At 38.6% G+C, this 19,566-nt stretch overlaps 1 protein-coding gene, 1 long non-coding RNA gene and 2 pseudogenes across 2 annotated transcripts in view; 2 read left to right on the top strand and 2 right to left on the bottom strand.

Annotated features, from left to right (window-relative positions):
* LOC113639776 (MORC family CW-type zinc finger protein 3-like) overlaps positions 1–19,566 on the top strand; it is a 152,985-nt gene that overhangs the window by 44,210 nt on the left and 89,209 nt on the right. The window lies entirely within an intron of this gene.
* LOC113651963 lies at positions 301–8,874 on the top strand. Its single transcript, XR_003442767.2, has 4 exons — positions 301–1,497; positions 3,955–4,293; positions 7,970–8,075; positions 8,179–8,874. It is a non-coding gene; the product is annotated as an uncharacterized LOC113651963 (long non-coding RNA).
* LOC113651984 lies at positions 18,997–19,105 on the bottom strand (annotated as a pseudogene).
* LOC125143908 lies at positions 19,278–19,396 on the bottom strand (annotated as a pseudogene).

Here is a 19,566-nt window from a genome sequence, read left to right on the forward strand (position 1 = left end):
GCTGTCTAAAAATGTAAGTAACATTGGATAATATTTGAATTTCCTCATTTCCACAAAATGCTCAGGTGTGTTTGTCCATGAAGCTTGTGATTGTCTGTCAGATGGCAAAGATATATTTCACGTTTTTAATTTATTCAATTTTGAGTCTAAACTAACTGTGTAAACAGTAATCAATTCCTCATTTTCCTGACAGTTCTCTCTCTCTCTCTCTCTCTCTCTCTCTCTCTCTCTCTCTCTCTCTCTCTCTCTCTCTCTCTCTCTCTCTCTCTCTTTCAGTTTTGGCTTTGGTGATAAGAAGCAGTTAAAAAAACATGTTCCAGTTGGTCTTTATGGTAACGGTTTTAAGTCCGGCTGAATGTGCTTGGGAAAGGATACCATTGTTTTCTCAAAGAAAGCCAACCCCATGTGTGTGGGTCTGCTGTCACAGACTTACCTCGAGAGGACAGGAGCACAGATTAGATTGTCCAAGTTCCTATTGTCTCGTTCACATACACTGGACAGACAGATATCCTTTACCTAGTAACAGAGTGATAGATGGATCAATGTTATAGGAATGGTGTACAGAAACACTGAATATAAAATTTGTTTTACAGGAGCCTTTATCACTGCAATAAATTAAATAATGATTTAAAACTAATAAAAAAAAATAAATCTAAGTATAGCCAACCACCTAAGTGCTAAGTTATTCAGTTAATTAAATTTATAATAATACATTTTTTGCAGTAACTACTGTGGATTATTCAGTATTAAGCGGGTAAAATAAATACTGAACACCAATTCACCATTTTTCTCAGAAAATTTTTCTAAAGGTGCTGTTGACACGAACCATGATGTTCCCACCTCCAAACTTCACTGTTGGTATGTTGTTTTTATGGTTATGTGCAGTGCTGTCTTTTTTCAGCAATGGAGTCTTGCAGGGTAAGCATGCATACAGGCTATGGCAGTGCATTACTTATTGTTTATTTCTGAAAATCTCAACAAGTGGTCCTTGGCTCGTGGGAAACGCTTCTGATAATTCTTTTCACTCCTCTGTCAGAAATCTTGCAATGAGCACCTGGTCGTGTCCAGTTCATGGTGAATTGATGTTCTTTTCACTTCCGGATTATGGCTCCAACACTGTGTACTGGAACATTCAACAGTTTATAAAACCTGAAAAATTAATATTGAAATATTGTAATATAGTCAATGATATGAATGTAACATGTCACTTGAAATTTACTACCCTGCTCTAAATGTACTATTACTACATTATTTACTAAAATGCTGAAGACTACGAACAATATTATTAGTTGTATGAAATTACACCATCATTTCTTACCTGGTTTTAACCTCCAATTATTAAACTGCAAAAAATCTTCAGGAGAATTAGAATTTGATTTCTTGAAGGACCCCAAAGACATCCGGATCCTTGATGATGTGTACAAGAAATTCAGGAAGTCAAACAAGCGTCAGGCTCAGGAGAGCATGTCAGTGCCTGAGAGTGATTATTCACTACGGGTAAGAATTAATCACCAAATATTATATAAATGTTGACTTGTCTGAGTTTACTTGTCATTTCACATGAAAGGGGTCATTTTAGAAAACAGGGTTTCAGATAATATATAAGAAATAATATATCTGGCTGGACACATGGATTTAAGTGTGACTTATTTATTTACAATCCAAAACATGAGGCCAATTACTATCAAACTGAGGTTCAACATCAGAAAAACAATGAAGGAAAACCAATATCAAAGTGAAATGAGAAATCTGAATTCTAAACCAAAGATTTTCTGCAGGTAAACAATGACCAAATGCACAAATGCTATATAACACCATATATAACATATTTATTCCCTTCATAAGGAAATTATAAAATGTCTGGAGGAGACATTAAGGGGCCAGAAATGTCTATTGACTGTTAAAAGCATTCAGAAAACATTCAGAAGACAAAACCCAATTATATTTTTCCGCATTTTTATTGGACAAGATCCATCAGTCTTCTTACAATATTAGTACAGACAGAGAAGTTACAGTACATTGCAGGAAAGATGTAACATCACAGTGCATTCGAGATGATCTAAGAAAGAAAACATTACGAAATACATTACCTGACAATTTCAAGCACAGATCTAAAATGCTAAACTCCACAGTTAAAATAGGGAAAAACTAGGCAAACAGTAAAAACCAGCACCGTGCAAGCACAAAAAAAGCGTGACCGTATTTAAACAATAGGTATATAGAACGGCCTGCTGTCCTCCAGACATTTTATAATTTCCTTATGAAGGGAATAAATAAGTTATATATGGTGTTATACAGCACAAACAAATAGTACCGGGTTAAAGCGATTTGGACGACAACCCGGTTCTATTTGTGATTCAATGACCCATTCATAAAAAACGGTTTCTTTTGTTCTGAATAAACGATTTTGCTGTTTTGAATAGATTTAATAAATGATTTTGCTGTTTTGAATAGATTTAATAAATGACCCAGGACTCAAAAAAAAAAAAAAAAAAAAAAAAAAAAAAGTACATTGCGGCCTTCTATTGGTAATTTTTTTGGGGGAAAGTGTAATTACATTTTTTTCTATCGTTTCATATTTCTGTGTTCTAATTTTTTTAATTAATCTCATAATTATTTATACACTGTAAATGCATGCAGGAGCTCCTTATAAAATATGTTTTGGCTATTAATAGAGCCTTGCTTGTTAAATTATACTTGCCACTTAACCATTGTAACTTTTAAACAGTTTATTTGAACTGTCTCCCGTGTATTCTGACACATAAATGGATGTCTCTGGTGTACGCTACCGATATCTACTCACCTTAGACCCGCTATTTTATTCTGTTTGCTATTTTTAAGGAAGCAAACTAGATTAGAAATTAGACTCAATGCTTATTTTAGCAGCGCGAACCGGCACAAATCGAGCACAAACAAACGCCACCAGTTTGGAGAGATTTGGACGGCACGGGGTGGAGACTGACGTCACAGCTCCAAATTGTTTTTATTATTTCTAAGAAAGGGAAATATACTGTACTTGACATTCATTTCAACGGCACAATCCGGCACAAATCGAGCACAAACTAATGACAGCAGTTTTTGTGATTTAGATGAACTGGGGTGGAGAGTGAAGTCACAGTTCCGAAAATATTTTGGTTATATCTCAGGAAGGAAAACAGATACAGTGTTTGTTTTAACAGCACAAATGGGCACAAATCGAGCACAAACGAACTAAGCCGGTTTTGAGCGTTTTGGGCGATGTGGGGTGGAAAGTGACGTCACACGGTGAAAAAAATAATGTTTAATATCTCAAAAACCAAACCAGCATAAATGTTCGTTTTGCGGCACAAATCAGCACAAACGTACTGTAGCACAAACGAATGGCATAGTTTTGGTGATTATTTCTTTTTATGGGGTGCCAACTTCACGGAGGTTATGTACTCTGGTCGGCGCTGTTTTTGTGTATTGTCTTGTATTGTTTTGTATTGTTTGTTTGCACTGTCTTTTGTATTGCACTGTTTGCACCAGGTTGCACAGATGCACTTTATGTGGCTAGGACTAACTTACTTAAGTCCTTAGCTTTGTCTTTGTGCTATGTAGCAGTCCTTGAGAAATGTTGTCTCTTTCATTTTGTACTTCATTAGCTATATATAGTTGAAATGACAGTAAAAGATCCTTGACTTCTTGACATGACTTATGCAACCTGGTAACCATTTTATTTCTAATCCGTTTTCAACTGCATTTTATTTCTGCATTACATTTTAATGGGTGTGTGAACACTTTTTATGTACACTGTATATAGTAGTGAGACAAATGCGAGATTCGATATGCAGGTGAGTGAGTGTGCTAAATGATTTGAAATGAGTTTTTTCAGCAGCTCCTCCCCTTATCTGCAGGGGCAGGTTCAAGATGAAGTTTAACCAATGATCAATGTAAAGTCAAATCATTTTGATGTTTGTTTTTCTCTTGATCCAGGCATACTGTAGTATCCTGTACCTGATTCCAAGAATGAAGATTATCCTTCGAGGGCATAAGGTGGAAGCTCAGTCTATCACAACAACTCTAGCAAAGGCTCGTATGGACACATACAAACCTGAATGTCTTGTATCATTCTATTAGAGCACCAGAATGTAAACATATAACTAATGATGCACTAGAAAAAGTTATTAAATTATTCAAATATTTTAAAGGTCATGATACTTAATTATTTGTGTCAGAAAAAGGCAATAAAAATCCCATTTGGCTACAACAAAAAGAGCATGGAGAACTACGGATTGATGATGTACAACAAAAACCGTCTCATTAAAGCGGAAGGTGAGAATCATCCGGTTTGTTTAATGCTTAGAGGTTTATATCTCTTCAAACAAATCTAGAATAAACAGACTAACAGAGATGGAATGATGAAACACAGATTTTTACAATAATTAATTAATTAATTTAAAATTGTGAATTGAAGAATGGTTTGGACATGTTCAGAGGAGAGAGAGTGAGTATATTGGTAGGAAAATGTTGGACATGGAGCTGCCAGGCAGGAGGCAAAGAGGAAAGCCAAAGAGGAGGTATATGGATGTAATTAATGAGGATATAAAGCTAGTGGGTGCAACTGTTGAGGATGCGGAAGATAGGGATAGGTGGAGAGAGATGATTCGTTGTGGCGACCCCTGAAGAGAAAAGCCGAAAGAAGAAGAAGAGTATCAGCAAGAATCAAAGGAAAGGTCTACAACAGTGGTCCCCAACCCCCGGTCCGCGGACCGGTACCGGTCCGCGGACCAAATGGTACCGGGCCGCCCAAGGAACATTAAATTATTTCCATTTTATTTACTGTGGTGTATTTCTCTCGGGTTTGTCCGACTTTCCATGGACGAGAGGTTAACTGAGAGACGTCACCTAAAGCCACACCAATACCATGCATGCGCAAAATATGATATCGAGCAGGGTTTAGGTGACGTCTGGAGCTGAGCGGCTGCGGCGTTGTAGCTTTGGTGGAGAGAAGGTGTGTATCGCTCTTCTCTCTGTTCACCGGTACTTCCTCATGTTTAACAGTGCTTGGTGTACGTGTATATTGTGTTTGCACAAATTTAACCCACAAATGAGCAAAAATGAGTACGAAACAGATGTCGTTGAAAGTTAGAAACTCTGCCGGTGTTCTGGATTAAAGTCATGGCGGAATACCCTGAGATTGCCACCACAGCACTTAAATCCCTATTGCCATTTCCGACATGCTATCTGTGTGAAGCGGGGTTTTCTGCAGTGACGGCAACCAAAACAAAACAACGGAATAAACTGGACATAAGCAACACATTTCGGGTGTCATTGTCTCCTGTGACCCCAGATGGAACCGTCTCAAAGAAACAAGCTCAGGGTTCTTATTGATTTAGCGTTGTAGTGAGTTAAAAAGGCATGTTTAAATACAATTAAATTAAAATTATTAATTTTAATTTAATTGAATAGCCGCCGCCACCCACCCCCAGCAGGTCGTGGTAAAATTATCAAACATTGACTGGTCCACGGCGAAAAAAAGGTTGGGGACCACTGGTCTACAAGACAGTACGTCGATGTACAAGACTGTAGCAGTGAGTGAGACATGAGGCAGAGATGGAGGTAGCAGAGATGAGGATGTTGAGGTTCTCTTTAGGAATAATAAAAATGGACAGCTTATGTTGGCTGTTTTGGGGTCAGAGAGGCTAGATTGAGGTGGATCGGACATGTACAGAGGAGATAGGAGGTTATATTGGGTTCGGTTTATGGTTAGGGATGTTGGAGATGGAGCTTCCTGATAAGAGGTCAAGAAAAAGGACAAAGAGGTGATATATGGATGTGTTGAAAGATGATATGAAGATAATTGCTGTGAGAGCTAGGTGGAAACTGATGATTTGCTGTGGTGACCCCTAACGGGAAAAGCAGAAAGTAGAAGAAGAAGATTTATTGATTTAAAATAAACAGGACCAAAATAAATTAAAGGAATTTCTAAACTAATTTCTGCATCATTTCTATTTTAAATGCATTGTACAAAAGTACTCATGCCTCATCTCTTCTATTAAAGCCTGTTTTTATTGCTTAATTTAGTGAAAGCAAGTAAACTATTTTTAAAAAGCTATGTTTAGCAATTGTTAACATTCCCTAAGCAACACAATTAAATGCACATAGCCCAATATGCAAAACTATTTACACTGAGCAGCCACATTGTTAAAACAACCTGCCTAATAATGTGTAGTCCCCTTGTGCTATCAAAGCATTTCTGACCCATCAAGGCCTCAGAAGATATGTTGTGGTATCTGGCCCCAAGATGTTAGAAGCATATTCTTTAAATCCTTTAAGCTGTGAGATGGAACCTCCATGGATCCGACTGGTTTATCCATCAAAGGCCAAGTCAACACCATGAAATCCTTGTTATGTCCTCAAACCATTACTGAACTATTTTTGCAGCTTAGCAGGGAGCATTACTGTATTTCTTGAACATTGCCATTGATAATTACTGTTATTTACAGCTTTCGTTGGATTCAATTTTAAAAGTCATCAGTGTATATCAGGGGCTTTCAGCATGGAAGAGAATACATGATCAGATTAGATTTCAGGTGTCATTTTATGAAGTAAACAAAAAAATTATTATTACCAGGGCAACCACACACGACAAGGAGTTATCGGGGTTATAGAGTGTAATCACCTCGTACCAACTCACAATAAGCAGGACTTTGATGATACTCAAGAGTACATGTGTGTTTTATTACATGCTAAAAAGTTTTTTTTAACATTGATGTAGGTAAATATGCTATATTGTGTTTGTGCATGTACACTATGAAGAATCTAAATATTAAGCTTGAGCAATATTGGAGGAACTTCACTTATAGTCATCAAGAATTTAAGCCTGTTGATAATACTGAGTAAGTTTTAAAATGCCCTATCTTTTCAACAGTTCCAATAATTATCACTGATATGTACGCCCAAATTGGTTGGAAGTTTAAGGAATTACGTCACATTTTGTATGTTGCTTCCTCACATTTTTTGGAAGTACTCACCTTGCTACTCACTGGCAACTGAGTCACTACTCACCTGTTCCAGGGCCATATGTGTCTTATTCCAAATTTGCATATGAAATCTGTCGTTGACTGTCAATATGAAGTCTAATGAGCTGGCACTGCCAGTGAATTAAGCAATTATGCTGAAATATCAAAACAATTCATCAGATGAATAGCAAAAGATGAATTGTGGGCAAACTATTTGGTTCTTTCTTAAAATAGGCAATAAACTGAGTTCAGGAACACCAAAAGGCCTGGACAGACATAGAAACACATGGTGAATGACAGAAGAATCTGTTCCCTAATGAAAGTAATAAGATGTAAGACATTCTTAAGCTTCAAAAACAGGAAAAAAACATACTGTATAAGTTTGCCAAAATACATCATTAAATATCATATTTTCCTGTCCATAGGCACATCCTATGGGCAGATGAAACAAGATGCATGGCACTCATTTTATTCTCTAGGCATGCATGGCTGCCAATGAACTACTTCCTTTGTGTTTACTGTATTTATGTCACGGTATCAGAGAACATAGTCAACCAGACTCATTCACAGGATGAAAGCAATCCTTGGTTTATTATATGAAGACGTGACAATATGCAACATAAATTGAGCAAAACATACAATAGATCAAAATGTGAGCACTTGGAAATTTAATAGCATAACTAGAACAAGGACATGATCATAATTACACATTACATAGAAACAAAACTCGAACATGACAGTACACAACAGCAGGCATAGTGAGCAAGTTATGAGCGATGACTTGACAAAGAGTTGACACAAGAGGAAAGGTTAAAATAGCAAACCACATTAGGAGTAAATCAAGAACAGGTGAAGACATAAGAGACATGATCACATGACCATCACAATGAACAGCAACAGACCTGCCAGTGTCCCCTAATACTCGGGCAGGAAAGTGTACCATTCTCTGACAATTTACATGTCTGTAATTGATTTGTTTTTCTCAGAACTCGCACAGATGCAGCTCAGGTAACTTGCCTCAGGTTCTTGCCTGAGGTTTCTGATGAGGAATGATGCCTGGATACTTGGATGCCTGAAAACACACAAAGGGCAGTGAGTAAAAAATCCTTTCATTTGTAATAAATCCTTTCATTTCACAATAATTTGACATTAATGAGATAAAATTAATACCTGAATGATTTATTTTCCCCTTTAGAAAGAAAAGAACCCTGGTCCAGTGTCAAGATAAAACAAAGAAGAAGAAATCCAAGCAAATAGATTTTGACAACAACATACCAGGGACATCAACGTTCACAGCCTCACCTGCCATGTTTAGCAATGATAGCAGTTATAAAATAGTAGAAAGAAAAAACATTAAAACACAAGCCAGCTCTGAACACCAACAGCTTCTTCAGGCCAAGCAGGAGATAAAGCAGCTCCAAGAGAGGGTAAGAGCTCAATACAGTACATAGAGCAAAAAGGACAAATGCAACGTATTGTATGTAAACAAATTAAACATAATAAATTGCAGTAATAGTTCAGTGAGTTTGTTTCATGCCCTGTTACTGCAATTAAATCTTGTCCTGTTTTTATACAAAATTCTTATGTAGCCCTCTCACCAATAAATGTGGCTCAAATGTGAGAATTAAGTCTAGGGGAATTTACAAATCAACAATAACCTGGTGAGAGACACATTTCTAAATTATACTATTCCTATTAATCACAACACCCAGATCTCAGATATTCACTTGATTTTTGTGTTTACCTTTAAATTGGAAATTACAAATATTCAAAGAAAGAAAAAAAAAACCAAATTTACAATGAACTTTTTTTCCCCCACAGGAAACCACACAAAATTTGTAGTAGATCAACAAATGTATTTATTTTTCTCAGAACTATTTTGTCTTTGTGTACTTTTTCTTTTGTGTGTTCTTTTAAATGATCAACTAATTAAATTTACAAAGTCACTCACAACAACAGATCTCAATAACTGTAACCCCAAAAGAAATACAAAAAAAAAACAATTGTCACTGTAATCTCAAATTTTACCCAGCTGGGATTTTCAATACACAGATGGTGCGCTAGTTGGAGCTCTTTTTATGCAAGGCTCACGAATCAGAGGAAAATTAAATTCCAATTTCAGAATGACAACCTCCAATCCTCACATTCAGACGAGATGATGAACAGCATCCGGGACATTTTCCATGACAACGAAAGGAACCGCGATGAACTCCTCCCTCCTTGAACTGGTTTGAAGCATCTGCAAGATTCAACACAAAACTCCCGATTTTGACTCGTCGAATTCAATTTCTTAAGCACACTAATCACGCATTTGACAAACTCCACACACCACTGTAGTACCTTTGCACTGAATTGTTAAATTAAACACGGGTATAATCTTCCGGTTTACAAACGAAATATAGCTAGAAACTGCAACACTGAACTGGAAAACACGGGAATATTCTTTCGGACAATTTGTAAATCTGAATCTAACAAAACCAAATAAATGTAACGCTCACAAGATATATATGATTATCTCACGTGCAGATCCTCGTGCTAGCTTTCTTCCGTAGCTCTGACTCACGAGCTGAAATGTGCGTGGCCTGTCGCCGAATTCTCTTGAACTCCAAAAGTTACACACAGATAAGCTGTCACTCAGAATGTCCGTGAGCCTTAACATTAACATTAACATTAATTAGCCTCTTACCTGTCGCCCCCCCATTTTCATGATTTTCGCCTAGATGACATACCCACCTAAAATGTGGTACAGCTCCCATATACTTTGACACACAGAGGTGAGCTGGTCATACAACGAAGAAGAGGAATACAAGGAAAGAAGAGAGTCTCTAGTTTCTGGTGTCAGGGTGATTCTAGGTCTTACTGACAAATAGTTATAGAGGCTAGAATGGAGGGTTTTTATTTCTGTATCACTGTACAATATACAGTGATTTGCTCTTCAAATTTTTTTACTTTACTGTATGTTTGACTTCCAAATGGCGCATTTAAATCTGTTTGCCCTGTCAGCTTGAATTTTTGTCCTGACAATGTTCATTCATCTATGGTCTCTCCCTTTCAAGCACAGTGACACTAGTTTATCAAGGGCAACTCTGAGCTCATGTCTGCAGATGAGAACAAAAAGCACTTTCAGCATCATCTGGAACCTAACATGTAGAGAGTTTCAAATGTTGTACTATACAGTAGTTTTATATGAGATCTATGTTTATATCAAGGATATAAAGGAATATTTGTACTGTATGACCTTTCACTGTTATAGAGAAGCATAAAATAATAATATTAACTCAAATCAAATTTTATTTGTCACGTACACATACGTACAGCGTACGACATGCAGTGAAATGCTTTTTTCGTCTGTCCAGTATTCAAACATAGAAAGATGGAATGAAGGATAAAAATAAAACCAAAATGAGGTAAATAAATAAAAAGTATTAACTTTATAAAATATATGAAAATATATGTGAAAGGATATTGGCAGTACAAAATTAAAAATGATTTTGAAATTGTTCTTAAAGTGTCTATGTGCAGTTTGGGTTGTAATAAAGTGGCAATGCGCCCTGCAAGTCCAGAGTTAAAGTGTCATAGTGCAATAAATAAATAAATAAATAAATAAATAAATAAATGTTATAGGTGTCAGGACCCGGGCGGAGGTGGATCGGAACAGACCCGTACGGAGGATAGCTTCAAATGAAAGGGGTTTAATACAGAAGGAAGACAAACATAATCCACACTACATGGGGCACTAACATTATTATTAATGAAGCCACGCTGCCTATGGCAACGCAGCTCACATATATAGGGAAAGGGACAATCACACACAATGGGGAACAGGTGTGATGACCGGGAGGAGTAGACGAAGGCGGGAAAATCACGTGACACAAACAAACACAAACGCACATGGCCATAAGTCTGCGCTGATCCCTGACGGATCCGCGCTGATCCCTGACGGATCCGCGCTGATCCCTGACGGATCCGCGCTGATCCCTGACAGAACCCCCACCCCAGGTGAGGGAAGCAAGGAGGACAGCGAGGCTAGTGGGGGGAGCAAGGACCACGGCGAGGCAGGTAGGGGGAGCAGGGCACACGGTGGCGCAGCCGGAGAGGGCGAGCGACGTCCACAGCCGAGCTGAAGGGCTGAGCGAAGTCCACAGCCAAGCTGAACGGCCGAGTGACGTCCACCGCCGAGCTGAAGGGCCAAGCAGCATACCCCGACGCACCACGTCCAAACCAACGCCTCGGCGAGCTGAAGAATAGGGCAGGAGGGTGGGAAAGATCCCCTGCCTCGGGCATGCAGCACCCCCCGCGGAAGTAGTGAAGCAATGTCCTCCTCTGAAAAACCGAAAACGGAGCGGCGTCCTTCACCGGAGAGATGCGGGGCGATGCCGCAGGGCACCAAAAAAAAATGGTGACACTAGGATGGTGACACCTTCCGCAAATGTAGTGAGGCGACGTCCTCCTCGGTTGACCCGGAAACGGAGCGGCGTCCCTCACTGGAGAAATGCGGAGGGATGTCACCGGAAGGACTGGCGGAACCGTCCAGGGGGGAAGGGAAAAAAAAGGCCGGTCCAAGCTGGAAGCTATCCTGCCGGGTCTGCTAGGTTGATGCGGCGGCTTCATTCTGTCTTAAACCCCTATCATTTGAAGCTATCCTGCCTATGGGTCTGTCTCCAAGTCACCTCCGTCCGGGTCCTGACAATAGGAACTAGTGAGCTTTTTATTTTTTTTTTGTCATGTCACAAATAACATGAAAATATATTCATTCATTTTCTGCAGCTTGTCCAAACTTCTCGGGTCACGGGGAGCCTATGCCTATCTCAGGCATCATCGGGCATCAAGGCAAAATACACCCTGGACGGAGTGCCAACCCATCGCAGGGCACACACACACTCTCATTCACTCACGCACTCACACATAATTACACATTACATAGAAACAAAACTCGAACATGACAGTACACAACAGCAGGCATGGTGAGCAGGTTATGAGCAATGACTTGACAAAGAGACGACATAAGAGGGAGTGTATAAATAGCAAACCACATTAGGAGTAAATCAAGAACAGGCGACCTTCACAATGAACAGCAATACATCTGCCAGTGTCCCCTAATACTCCGGCAGGAAATTGTCCGTTATTTCATTCTGTTCGTTTTATTAAACTATACAGAATGGACGGTTAAAACAGTATCATTGCTTACTTTATTTATCACATGTGCATCACAACATTACACGTGCCTAAACCTAGTTCTCTCCGTACGTCACTCACTTCCATTCGTGCATCACTCAAATCTGTCCCCTTGGGAACATGACAGGAAAACTAACAATCCACTTGTTACATCCTTTCTCTCTCTAGAGAAAAAACAGAGGCATAGCAGAAATCTTCGTACAACTTTGTCATTTTAAAATCATTTTAAAAGTTTTTAGGACAAATCTACGATTTCAACACAGGTTTTTTGGAGGATCTGCTGCTGTTCATCCAGAAAATGTAAATTTTGCACGGTAAGCTTCATATTTAGGCTACTTTTTTTAGAGACCAAGTGAAAATGTGTGCTGAAAGCCCATGGTGTAGGCTAAGTTACATTAACAGTTAAGCTAGCACTAGTTGATATTTAAGATAGCTAGATCAATTGGTGATAACTTAGTTTAGCTGAAAAGCATAGGCAAATGTTGTACCCTTAAAAAAAGGGAAAAAGTAACGGGAGAAGGATGAAGAGAAACACACACGCGCTCTTGGAAGTTAGAGTTAATTTTATACCCCATAAGATACAACCATAAACTTAGGTTAATACTATTAAAATTTTTAGAAGGAAAAGTATTAATGATATTAATTAACAATGTTAAAGTTTCTCCTCTTACCACATTCCAAAAACATTTGAAACGTAAAAGATTTTGCCTTCACTCGTCTGTATTGAATGAGGAAGAGGTGCGTGCGTAAGCAATTCCCCTCCCCCTACCAAAGCCCTCGGGCATCACCAACACATCGACGAGTAATCAATCCATACAGACAATTCTTTTGTAAAAAGAATTTGGATACATTAAGAGGCTATATACCACATTGCAGTGTGCATAGAAATGAGCCCTGTTGTCTTGTGTTGTCCAACTGTAGTCAAACATTTACCACTTACTCAGCTTTCAAGGGCCATAATTAGCATGTACACAATGCACCTGCACCGCAAGCCGCTCTTATAGCTGTTGTTGCGGATTTAAAATGCGCCATTTTATTATGTTCCCGCCATTTTCACACTTTGAAAGAACTAGTGTCTCACTTAAATGATCATATTAGAGAAGACAGGTCTGTGTCATGTCCAGTAAGTGGTTGTATGATCGTGTTTACAAAAAAGTCATCATGTACTTCTCACATGTATAGGAAGCATAAAGCATGCTGCCCAGATGGTATTGTACAGGGAAACTCCCCTCAGCCCCCATTTGTCATTAATACAAATTACATTGACATTAATATAAGTGTTACCTGATGCATGTCCCTGCTCTGTTAAGCGTATGTACTGTATATTTTTTTTCTGTTGTGTTTGAAGGTGGGATTTTTTTCCTTCAGTGCAAATATGAGTGACTCAGAGCAAACCTTCCTAGATGTCACCATCATGGAAGTCCTACCAAAACTTCAAGCAATAAGCAAAAACATCCTGGAAGAGCACTTGCAGTCCATTGGAGTCGAGACGTATGATGATCCAATGTTCATAACGGAGGTTGATTTGTTGACAGCATTAAGACCTGTACAAGCCAGAAAGCTTTTTCTGTTTGGAAACAGAAATGTATGTAAAAACAGCACAGACCACCACACAACTATTCAAAATCAAAAGCAGACATGGACATTGTGTAATATTGTAGAGTGGGAATCATTATAATCTTATTTTTTTGTCATTTAAAGACCACACTCCCGAGAACAGCTCACTATCATCTGTGGAAGCTTCTCTACTCTATCATCAACCTCCTCCAGCAGCCCAGGACTTGACACACATTGGGATGACAACTTTGAAATTAAATGGGTTAAATTTCTGAGGAAGTGATGCATTCTTTGGAGAGGAGAAAAAAACCTGGCACAAAACTGATGGCGGCAAATGGTCCGGATTGTTTTGACTGAGATGATGGAAAAATTCCCTTGTGTAGGTAAAAAGCATTAATCTGATATTGCAACAAAAATGGTGGCAAAATATCCCAAATCTCTCCAAGATGTAATAGAGTGGGATATTGTTGGAACAGGCTACCATTCCCTTGACAAACAGTTGTAAAACAGAATTGAAAATGTGAGGCACACTTCAACACCCAAAATAAGAAAAAGAAAACAGACTGATGTCTCAGACCAGACAGAGGAGATTCCATTACAAGAGACCGCAGCAATACAGGACACTTACGGGTGCATCAAATGGAATGTAATATTTATGCCCATTTCAACTCAGGAGAGCCAGCAGCAAAAGATGGAAAAACCCCAGGTGATGTTCCAACACTCTGATGCCAATCCAGAGGAGGTAAAATGTGTACGTGGAAATGAAGTCCACACACAGCGTCAACCAGGGAAAAAGTATCAAATGCCAAGTGGCCGTTTTGTTTTGATGAACTTGGCATGTCAGTCCACCTCAAGGAACTCACTGGGATTGACCTCAAAGAGACATTACATTCACACGATATTTGGATTTGAAGGGAAAACCACATGCCATTAAGAGCATAGAATTCTCTTCAGTTTAATGAATGTTGCCTTCTGGTAAAGACTGTAATAATTTAAAATATTCATTCTGGAATACATTTTCCTGCTGTTTTAAGGAAAAGAATATAGTTGTCTTTGTGTGGGGCTTATGTAAGATGTTTTTTTTTTTGCATTATGTAGTTCATTTTGATGTTTGTTTTGGATTTATGATGGATTTAATGCATAAAGTCTGATTTGGAGAAATGTGTGTAAATGCATGAAACTGCTCAAACTGCTGTGATGAGTGCTCAAGAAGGCATGTTGTGCTAGCAATCTAACTGTAGGGGGCTCTAGCAGGAAAAAATGTGCAAGCAAGGACTGAAAACTGAGTTAATAAGAAAAAAACGGAAAGTTTTTGGTGTGTGAATAAGCTTGGAAGTAGCGCTTCCATTTGTAAGCAGAGAGAAAATAAAATACAATAAACGAACCCATCAAATCATGCACGTCTGGAACTTAATTTATTTCAGCATGCAACATTTGTATATGTGTGGTATTAAAATAAAAGGTATATTTGCTTTCCTTACCAGTTCTGGGTGTTATTGTATAATTTATCAACTTTTATTTTTCTGATGCTGCCAGTTTTAATTGTAAGTTTTTCAGTTCACTTAAGTATTATGTAAATACTTGCAAGTGAACTGTAAAATTTACAGTAAAAACCAGCAGCTGTGGTTGCCAGAAATCTACCGTAAAAAAAAAAAAATAGTCACAATTTTCTGTGACTACAATTTTCCTAATCCTGATATATGACTTTTTATCAACTGCACATTCTACTGTCACATGCTCAGATGTTTTGCATCAGCTACCTGTGCACTTGGCCCCGCCCACTCAGACCTGCTTCATTCCGTTACAACCATGGCAGCACAGACAGAGGGAGGAATACCTATAAGCGCAGTAAGTAAACTTCATGTTATAACTTTAATTATTTGTCCTTATTTGACAAAAATCAAGTAAAGGTGTCAGTGACAATGTTGTTAAAGGAAATTGTTGAACAATAGATGAACATTCTGTGTATAACACTGCGCACCTGAAATTGTCCGGTTTGTTCGTGAAATATTTCTAATCCACCCCTCTTACGGGTCGCCAAAGTCACCACTAGGGGATGACCCAGAAACAAGCTTCAATTCAACTTTAAAGCATCAAATCCTCCAAAAACACAAAAAAAACTATTTACCTAGTAAAGTTTATACTCTCAATAATTTTTTAAGCCCACACACAAAGCACAGGTCCTATCGAATCAAATCAGGTCCTAACGAATCAAATAAGCCCTCATTTGAGCCAATCGGTGCTTGTATGGCAGAGGCTGAGAAGCCAATGATGGCATGACCTCATTTTTGGGAACCCGCCTTTGACTGACAATTACTCCTTCCAATAGCAATGAAATGGGCTGGGACCTATACAGCTGTTTAGCCAATAAGCAGACGATTCCAGCACTATGCGGCATGCCTTATGTTCTTTGCCTGTGTCTGCGTGAACTGGATGCGCAGAAGAATTCTTGCGTAATTCCTGACCTTTTGTCCCTCTCACAGCTCAGGGTGTCAAGTTACAGGCCTGTTTTCACACCAGAGTGATAGAGAGAGAGTCTATGCTTGTTTATGGCCTTTCAGACTGAGCATGCAGCCTTTTATTTCAAAGTTATATAGTAAACAAGTACACAAAAACGCTGCACCAGACGACCATGTCCGTAGAAAAATATTTTTATTGAAGCCATTTTTGGGTCTTTTGACTTGAATTTTTTTTGGTGAAAGCCAAGACATGTGGCTATGACCCTCAGTTGTTATTTGGTCCCTAGCATGTTCCAGAAAAATAAGATTAATCAGTTTATCAGGTAAACAACCCAGGCAGAAATGAAAACCTGCATTCAAACCCCTGTAACTTTGTGCCAGTAAGGCCTAGAATCAATCTGAACTAGTTTCAGAAACTAGTTTCTGAAACTAGAGAATCTCTTCTTTCAAATGAGACCAGGCTCACCCCTGTGTGTCAAAGTGTCTGGGAGCTGTACCACTTTTTGTTGGGTAGGTCATGTAGGCGAAAAAGCTGCAAAAGGGGGGCAATGCCGCTAATGAAGTAGCAGTGTGTCGCCTGTAGATGGCGATGGTTAGTGTATAATAAACACCATGAGTGCTCAAAATAGAAATATTCTAATACTTTATACTAGCAGTGTAACACAGGGCGTAATCTGTATATGATCAATTCTTCAAGTAGTTTCAAATAATATAGTTTTATACTATTGGACATGGAAGCAACCACCACAAGATCTTGAATCATGAAAACTTATTCATTAACTAAAGATGTATAAATTGCATGAATAAGCTGCATGAATTCTGCTTTATCATGGATAATATAAACCTCAAACTGCTTCTGTCTACACAATTGAGTGCTTCTGTATTGAATGCTTATATGTTTAAACAATCATTTGTATACAGTATTCTTAAAAATAATAGCAGTACAATGTGACTAACCACAATAATCCAGGTTTTTAGAATTTTTTATTGCTACAGGGCAAACAAGTTAGCATTCATGATATGCATGCTCATAAGGCTGGGCAGTTGGGCAATTAGTTGAAAGGGGTGTGTTAAAAAAATAGCAGTGTCTGCCATTGACTGTACAAACTCAAAACTGTTGTACAAACGTTTTTGTTTCTAGGATTTAGCAATCCTGTGAATCACTAAACTAATATTTAGTTGTATGACCACAGTTTTTTAAAACTGCTTCACATCTGTGTGGCATGGAGTCAACCAACTTGTTGGTTCTCAGCTGTTATTCCACTACATGATTCTTTAACAACATTCCACAATTCATTTACATTTCTTGGTTTTGCTTCAGAAACAGCATTTTTGATATCACCCCACAAGTTCTCGATTGGATTAAGGTCCGGGTATCGTGCTGGACACTCTATAACATTAATTTTGTTGGTTTGGAACCAAGACTTTGCTCATTTACTAGTGTGTTTGGGATCATTGTCTTTGTTGAAACAACCATTTCAAGGGCATATCGTCTTCAGCATAAGGCAACATGACCTCTTCAAGTATTTTGACACATGCAAACTGATCCATGATCCCTGGTATGTGATAAATAGGCCCAACACCATAGTAGGAGAAACATGCCCATATCATGATGCTTGCACCACCATGCTTCACTGTCTACTGTGGTTTGAATTCAGAGTTTGGGGGCTGTCTCACAAACCGTCTGTGGCCCTTGGACCCAAAAAGAACAATTTTACTCTCATCAGTCCACAAATTAGACGTCTTCTAACTGTCACAGTACTTACAGGTAACTCCAGACTATCTTTGATCATCCTAGACCCGATCATTGGCTGAGCCTTTGCCATTCTGGTTATTCTTTGATCCATTTTGATGGTTGTCTTCTGTTTTCTTGACATCTCTCTGGTTTTGCTCTCCATTTTAAGACATTAGGGATCATTTTAGCTGAACAGCCTATAAGTTTTTGCACCTCTTTATAGGTTTTCCTCTCTCCAATCAACTTTTTAATCAAAGTATGCTGTTTTCTCAACAATGTCTTGAACGACCCATTTTCCTCAGGCTTTCAAATGCTTGTTCAACAAGTGCTGGCTTCATCCTTAAATACTGGCCACCTGATTCACACCTGTTTTTTCACAAAATTGATTACTTTAGTGATTGAATGCCACACTGCTATTTGTTTTTAACACACCCCTTTCAACTAATTGCCCAATTTCACAGCCTTATGAGCGTGCATATCATGAATGCTGGGTCTTGTTTTCTGAGAATCTACGGCATCTACTGGTAACTTGTTTGCCATGCAGCAATAAAAAATATACTAAAAACCTAGATTATTCTGGTTAGTCACATTGTACTGATATATATATATCTTATATATATCTTATTGTGGTTTTAAAATTAGCATATTTATTGAGCAGTTCTGTTTAAATAAGCACGGTGGCTTAGTGGTTAGCACGTTTGCCTCACACCTCCAGGGTTGAGGGGGTCGATTCCCGCCTCCGCCTTGTGTGTGTGGAGTTTGCATGTTCTCCCCGTTCCTTCGGGTGTTTCCTCCGGGTACTCCGGTTTCCTCCCCCGGTCCAAAGACATGCATGGTAAGTTGATTGGCATCTCTGGAAAATTGTCCGTAGTGAGTGTGTGTGCCCTGCGATGGGTTGGCACTCCGTCCAGGGTGTATCCTGCCTTGATGCCCGATGACGCCTAAGATAGACACAGGCACTTAGACACTTTTTTTTTTTGTAATTGTTGTTTTTTTCTATCAAAACATTAGCTACAGGGTATGAATATTAAGATGTTGTTGTTGTTAGAGAATTCAAATAGTAAAGTAAATGAATGCCTATGTCAAAAGCTTACAGCACCTGGTATTCCCAGGCAGTCGCCTATCCAAGTACTAATCAGGCCCGACTCTGCTTAGCTTCCGAGATCAGGCATTCTCAGAGTGGAATGGCCGTAAGCTAGAGGAAAGTTGGAATGGAACCCATTTAAAAATTGTTTGTTTTTTCTTTTTCTTTATATATTTATTGATTGATTGCTTGTTTTCTATCAAAACATTACCCACAGGGTATGAATATTAAGATGTTGTTGTTAGAGAATTCAAATAGTAAAGTAAATGAATGCCTATGTCAAAAGCTTACAGCACCTGGTATTCCAAGGCAGGCGCCTATCCAAGTACTAACTAGGCCCGACTCTGCTTAGCTTCCGAGATCAGACGAGATCGGGCATGATCAGAATGGAATGGCCGTAAGCTAGAGGAAAGTTGGAATGGAACCCATTTAAAAATTGTTTGTTTTTTCTTTTTATTTATATATTTATATATTTATTGATTGATTGCTTGTTTTCTATCAAAACATTACCCACAGGGTATGAATATTAAGATGTTGTTGTTAGAGAATTCAAATAGTAAAGTAAATGAATGC

This window comes from Tachysurus fulvidraco, chromosome 6 (genome assembly GCF_022655615.1).
Source record: "Tachysurus fulvidraco isolate hzauxx_2018 chromosome 6, HZAU_PFXX_2.0, whole genome shotgun sequence".
Lineage (NCBI taxonomy): Eukaryota > Metazoa > Chordata > Actinopteri > Siluriformes > Bagridae > Tachysurus > Tachysurus fulvidraco.